The sequence below is a fragment of the Colobus angolensis genome, unplaced genomic scaffold, assembly GCF_000951035.1.
Source record: "Colobus angolensis palliatus isolate OR3802 unplaced genomic scaffold, Cang.pa_1.0 Scaffold151, whole genome shotgun sequence".
Taxonomy (NCBI): Eukaryota; Metazoa; Chordata; class Mammalia; order Primates; family Cercopithecidae; genus Colobus; species Colobus angolensis.
In genome coordinates, this window is record NW_012114611.1 from 2,796,546 (window position 1) to 2,802,821 (window position 6,276).

Sequence of the window (6,276 nt, forward strand, 5' to 3'; positions counted from 1 at the left end):
TTTTAGTAGAGACGGGGTTTCACCGTGTTCGCCAGGATGGTCTCGATCTCCTGACCTCGTGATCCGCCCATCTCGGCCTCCCAAAGTGCTGGGGCCTGGCCTTTTTTTTGTTTTGTTTTTTGTTTTTTTTTTTTAAGGAAACAATCTCACACTGATTTGTTTCCCAAAACAGTCGAGGAGAGTTTGAGCTATTATAATATCTATCAGTTCTTTCTAAACATTCTTTTCAGATAAAGTCAGGTTTAGGTACTTGGTTATGTTCAATTTAACTCTGTGTGACAGAGGCAATGCTGTGTCCACCAGCCCTCATTCCCTTTTCTAGGAGGCACACATACTTTACTTCCCAGCCACGCTGCTGGGTGGGGCCATGTAACCATGCGCATAAATTCCAGCTAAGGCATTGGGGTGAAAATGATACACAGCACTTCCAGGACTGGCCCCTAATATCTCTGACAAGTTAACCACAGCTAGCCTCCCTTATCTGAGGGCCACAGATTTGGCTACATTACCAAGGCCTCAGGGCATGGTAGAACCACCAAATGCAAGAAGCCTGGTCCTTCAATGAATGCAAGAAGTACAGACCCCACCCTCTGGCCCCAACCAACTTGTTACCACACTGTGACTTGTATGAACGTAAGTCTTTATGGAGTCAAGGTCCGAGATACTGGTTTTGCTAGCCTACCCCAATTAACAGACCTTATATTTATCACCAGTGGTAGCATAAGTGAAAAGAACTCCTGGACTTAGTTCCAGACCTGGGATAAAAATTCTGGCTCTACTACTCCCCACACGCCCCCATGAGCTGCTCCTAGAATATGCTCTATACCCTTCCCAACTGCGTGTCTACTGCATTTTCCTTTTTCACTACAGAGCCCTCCCAACTCTTCTCTGCCTCACGATTTCTGTCAGAGGGAGGCCTTCTCTGACCTCCGTCGCATACATATCACTTCTCTTTGCTCCAAGTGCATTGTACATTCCTCTGTTTTAGCATCTACTACGTTTTATTGCAAATATTTGTTGACGTGTGGTTCCCCAGACTGTGAATCCTTTCTTTAATTTCCCGCATTTAGTTACAGTGTCTGGCGCATGTAGAAAATAAGTATGTATTAAATCAATGGTTGTCACATATGACCTTAAGTGAGTCACTTTTTTTTTTTTTTTTTGAGACAGAGTCTTGCTCTGTCACCCAGGCTAGAGTGCAGTGGCACCATCTCAGCTCACTGTAACATCTCGCCTCCTGGGTTCAAGTGATTCTCCTGCCTCAGCTTGCAAGTAGCTGGGATTACAGGCACCTGCCACCAAGCCCAGATAATTTTTTTATTTTTAGCAGAGACAGGGTTTCGTTATGTTGGCCAGGCTGGTCTCAAACTCCTGACCTCAGGTGATCTGCCTGCCCTGGCCTCCCAAAATGCTGGGATCATAGGTGTGAGCTACCATACCCGGCCTATTTTTTCTTAATTTGGTCATCATAACAGCTTTTAAGGAAAAGAAGAATGACATATCTATTTGATAGACGAGGTTAAGGATCTAATCTGTCACCCAGAGACATAGCTAAGATCAAAAACAAAGTCTTTAGTTCTTAACTTAGTGCTACTTCTTTTCTTTTCTTTTTTGTGAGATATAGTTTTGCTCTTGTTGCCCAGGCTGGCGTGCAATGGCACGATCTTGGCTCACCGCAACCTCCGCCTCCAAGGTTCAAGCGATTCTCCTGCCTCAGCCTCCCGAGTAGCTGGGATTACAGGCATGCAACACCATGCCCGGCTAATTTTGTATTTTTAGTAGAGATGGAGTTTCTCCACATTGGTCAGGTTGGTCTCAAACTCCTGAACTTCCTACCACAACTCCTGCCTACTTCTTAACTTTCTACCACAACTGCTGCTTTTTTTAATTAAAATTTTCCTACATAAAGCGTCCACAAGAAACTGTTATCCTCTGGTAAGGCCACTCATTCCTTCTCCCTCAATATCAAGAACAGTAGCAATTAAAAGGGTAGGCCACAGAACTTCTTAAGCCTTGATACCACTCCCACTACCAACTCCATTGCCAAGTATGATGTAAGGTACCCTCAGAGCTCTGGTACTTCTGAAATATACCCCTCCTGTAGCATTAACCTGTCCACAACAGGATTGAAAGAGGGCCGACAGAGCTCAGCACAGTTGTAGTGACACCTTCATTCTATGACCCATACAACTTCTACTCAGCCCAATCAACCACTGCACCTCACCTCACCACTGATTAGCTGACCGAGAGAGCAGTCTATAATTAGAACTAATTATCCACCTCACTAGATGACTACTAATCCCATCATGCCCTAGATCTTTGCTTCCCATACTCACACAAGAAGCCTTGCCCTCCAGATCATTCCTCATCATATAAATTCTTACCCTATTAGAGTCACCTACATTGCCTAACATGAATCAGGCTCCAACCCCAGCACAACCCCTTACTCCTTCCACTGTAACCTATGTAATTCAGGGTCAGTCATCCATAAAATTCCCTATATCCTTCAACTTCTATGATGGATGTTTCTTTTACCCCCTTTATCTAACTGAAACCTGGTTCTCTCTTATGGAAATAGTATGCTTCCCTTTCAGCCCTCAAAAGAGGTGGCAATTTTTAAATCCTACAATCTACATAACAAAGGCTTTTCAAATGGTGGATTACAACCCACTAGTGAGTTGTGAAATCAATTTAGTGGATAGTTAACAGAAAACTTTAAATCAAGTAACAATATAAAACTTCAGCATATACTGTATGTAGTTAAACATTGTTTTATGAAAATTTTGTTTCAATTAAATAAATGATGGGTGTGCTAGATCATAATCTAAATGTATTTTTTGGCCGGGCACGGTGGCTCACACCTGTAATCCCAGCACTTTGGGAGGATGAGGCGGGTGGATCATCTGAGGTCAGGAGTTTGAGACCAGCCTGACCAACACTGTCAACCCTGTCTCTATTAAAAATAGAAAATTAGCTGGGCATGGTGGTACGCGCCTGTAATCCCAGCTACTTCGGAGGCTGAGGCAGGAGAATCACTTGAACCTGGGAGGCAGAGGTTGCAGTGAGCCAAGTTCACGCCACTGCACTCCAGTCCAGCCTGGGCAACAAGAGCAAAACTCTGTCTCAATAAAATAAAATAAAAATAAATGTATTTCTTGCTGTATATCACAATATATATTTTGAACACACACATATATATGCACATATATTTGTGGGTTTTAAAAATTATTTATTTTTAGACACGCGGTCTTGCTCGGCTGCTCAGGCTGGAATGCAATGGTGCAATCGTAGCTTATTCTAGCCTTGAACTCCTGAGCGCAAGTGATCCTCTCACCTCAGCTGCCCAAGTAATTAGAACTGCAGGTGCACACCATTAAGTCCCAGCTAATTTGCTTTAGAGGTGGAGTCTCGCTACGTTGCTCAGGCTGGTCTCAAGCTCCTAGCCCCAAGCTATCCTCCTGCCTCAGCCTTCCAAATAAGTAGGATTTCAGGCATGAACCACTGCACCCAGCTATATACATATATTTGAAAGCCATTGCTTTATATCACCGAGAGTTACAAGTGCAGTAAATGTTCTCTTTTCTCTTCATTGCTGCTTCAAGTACCATTTTCATCCTTCCTCTCTAAATAATGTCCAGCTGCATTGAAGCACACGCCATCAAACTATTCCACACACACTCCTCCTTGTTATTATTACCTACAATACTCCTGGTCACTCACCTTTCATTTAAGACTCCATCAACTGGCTTACTATCCCTCTCTCCATAATGCCTTCTTTATTCCTAGTGACTTCAACACCCATGTGGACAATGCATCTCCTGCATATGAGTATGTGCAAGTATAATTGTATTCCTTGCTAAAATACTGAAATATTTTCATAGCCACTGTCAATCCTCTTCAATGTCATGCCTTAATGCTCTAGCCCCTCATCAGGATTCAACAGATCTCTTCACAATTCAGAAACAAAAAGTAATCATCTAACACAACAAGGTGCCTGCAGGACCCTGCACCAGCATTATGGGCTACATCTATTTTGACGGGTCCATGCCATGCTAGTAGTGGTAGTTAAATATTTTGAACCCCATCCCTGCTAGCACTCTAGTCTCTCAGTTCCTTGGCTTTATTTTACCTTAAATGATTGTGTTCACCACTGCAGCCACTCACTGTCACAGTCATACCCTATATCTACTTGTGACCAATAGCTGCAGGAAGAATGCTGCTATGTCCCAAGGAACTCTGTATTCCACACATTGGAATCCACCTGTGTGCCCAACTCATTCCAGTTACCAGAATTCCATCAAGAGAGCAGCCCAGGACCACCAAGTCTCCTTACAAAGATATAATTAGGACCATCAGGTGTATCACTTCCTTTTAAAAACAAATATAATGACTCCCTATCACCTGATATAGCAAATAAAAAATTATTCATCCACTACCTTCATCCACTATTCTATCAATTTCCCTGTTTCTTCTCTACTCTAGACTGACACCCCCACATATGTGTGTTCTTCATTCCACAACATGCCACAGCATGTCCATTTCTGCCTTCTGATGCTATATGGGATGCCCTTCCTACATTTCACCTTCAAAGCTGATCTCGAAACTCCTCCATCAGAAAGTCTGAAAAAGATGGAATCATCTGCCTGCTATTCAATGCATATTTAATTAATCCCTGCTGTAACATTGCATAGGAGTTTGTACTTGTCCCTATAATTTCTGTAAAAGGTAAGGTACCACTCTGGTGAAAGGTGCACCTGGTGGGAAGTCACACTAGGGCTCAATTCCTGATTGTGCCTGTTGGCTCACTTAATGTCCCTGAACCCATGCAGATCTACACCTTGCAGAGTTTGTTAATTGATAACTAAAGAGATGGCACACAAAAGCATAATATAAAGACATTTTGCATTTATTCCTTGTGATGTTTAAGACAAGGTTCTGTACAAGTACTGACAACCAAAGCAAAAATGGACAAACGGGGGTCACATCAAGTTAAAAAGCTTCTGCACAGCAAAAGAAGCAGTCAACAAATCGAAAAGACAACATACAGAATGGGAGAAAATATTTGCAAACTACTCATATGATAAGGGATTAATAACCAGGATATATAAGGATCTCAAGCAACTCTATAGGAAAAAAATCTAATACTCTGGTTAAAAAATAGGCAAAAGATTTGAATAGACATTTCTCAAAAGAATACATACAAATGAAAAACAGACGTATGAGAAGGTGCTCAATATTACTCATTATCAGAGAAATGCAAATCAAAACTCCAGTGAAATATCATCTCACTCCAGTTAAAAAGGCTTATATTCAAAAGACAGGCAATAACAAACACTGGTAAGGATGTAGAAAAAAGGGAACCCTCATACACTGCTAGTGGGAATGTAAATTAGTATAACTACTAGGGAGAACAGTTTGGAGGTTCCTCAAGAAAATTGAATATTGAGCTCCCATACGATCCAGCAATCCCACTGCTGGGTATATACCTAAAAGAAAGGAAATCAGTTTATCAAAGAGATATCTGCATTCCCATGTTTGTTGCAGCTCTATTCACCATAGCCAAGATTTGGAAGCAATTTAAGTGTCCATCAACAGATGAATGAAGAAAGAATAAGTGGTACTTACACACAATGGAGCACTATTCAGCCATAAAAAAAGAATGAGATTTAGTCATTTGCAACAACATGGATGGAACTGGAAGTCATTATGTTCAGTGAAATAAGCCAGACACAGAAAGACAAACATCACAAGTTCTCACTCATTTGGAGGATCTAAAAATCAAAACAATTGAACCCCTGGAGATAGAAAGTAGAAGGATGCTTACCAGGGGCTGGGAAGGGTAATGGGGGAATGGGGACAGTGAGGATGGTTAATGGGTACAAAAAATAGTTTGAATGAATCAATAAGACCTAGTATTTAATAGAACAACAGGGTGACTATAGTCAATAATAACTGCACATTTTAAAGTAACTAAAAGAGTATAATTGGATTGTTTGTAACACAAAGGATAAACGCTTGAGGGGATGGATACCTGATTTCCATTATGTGATTATCATGCATCGCGTAACTGCATCAAAATATCTCGTGTACCCCATAAAGACATTCACCTATTATGTAACTACACAAATTTAAAATTATAAGTTATTTTTAAAAAGAAAAGATTCTGATATAAAGAAATGGTATACATTTAGCCTCTTTTTTTTTTTTTGAGACAAAGTCTCACTCTGCTGCCCAAGCTGGAGTACAGTGGCACGATTTCAGCTCACTGCAACTTCC

The 6,276-nt window shown here is 41.3% G+C and overlaps 1 protein-coding gene across 2 annotated transcripts in view; it reads left to right on the plus strand.

Annotated features, from left to right (window-relative positions):
• ZNF641 (zinc finger protein 641) overlaps positions 1-6,276 on the plus strand; it is a 20,702-nt gene that overhangs the window by 190 nt on the left and 14,236 nt on the right. For both annotated transcript variants that reach the window (XM_011936244.1, XM_011936245.1), the window contains exon 3: positions 5,224-5,226. The gene's annotated coding sequence lies outside the window, so the exon portion shown is untranslated. The remainder of the gene's footprint in view (positions 1-5,223; positions 5,227-6,276) is intronic.